The sequence below is a fragment of the Poecilia latipinna genome, unplaced genomic scaffold (assembly GCF_001443285.1).
Source record: "Poecilia latipinna isolate Pla-1442-1.1 unplaced genomic scaffold, P_latipinna-1.0 Scaffold666, whole genome shotgun sequence".
In the NCBI taxonomy this organism is placed as follows: Eukaryota; Metazoa; Chordata; class Actinopteri; order Cyprinodontiformes; family Poeciliidae; genus Poecilia; species Poecilia latipinna.
In genome coordinates this window covers 305,720-306,625 of record NW_015113282.1, presented here as the reverse complement: position 1 = coordinate 306,625, position 906 = coordinate 305,720, and positions in this window count along the sequence as shown.

Sequence of the window (906 nt, the reverse complement as noted above, 5' to 3'; positions counted from 1 at the left end):
ATATATATATATATATATATATAAAACTTTAACCTCTAAATTCAGGAAAATAAAATAAAACTATCTTTCTAACAGATTTTAAAATAAACCACTATCATAATGGGCTACAGTACTACACCGAATTACACAGCGTTTTTTTGATTATTTATTGGAATCCACAGTGGAAAATTATTTTGAACATCAAAAGCCAGAACCCAAAAAATACAAGAAGTTTTGCAAACATTATCAATTAAGCGTTAGTTATTGTTATTAACCCATCCAGGGTCCCTATCTGCAGCAGCATATGGGCAAAAGGTAGGAGACGACCTGGACAGGTCACCAGTATGTCACATGACTACAGAGACAGTCAGCCATGCACACACACACACACACACACACACACACACACACACACACACGCATGGTGTTAAATTGGGTAGACCAGTGAACCAGAAGGTAACTGGTTAAAATCCATCACATGCAAATTTCATTCTGAAAGAGCCAGGATGTGAACCCAGAACCTTCTTGTTGCAAGACAACATTGATAAGGAGCATTTACCAAAGGACGAGTAACTCTTACTACTAATGTGTTGTTTTGCTTTTTTTTTTTTTTTTACACATGAATACATCATAATAATTTGTAGTTTTGTTGGGTTTTTTTTCACACCTGTTCTTCATTTCCTCATCAAGCTGCTGTCAATCCTTTTGGATCACCAGAATGGTAATATTAACCCTTTACTGGTTCCTGGTGTTTACCTCCATCTCTGTGCTGCCAAGGAAAGAAAATCCTGGAGCTTTTCAAAGAATCTCGAAGAAAAAGAGAACCCTTACCTGAATCATATATCTGATTCCAACGCTCGCCATTTGTGTGCCCAAAGTGCAGAAGCTTTCTGGAAAGACCAACTAATCTAGCAGTCATGTCTTTTT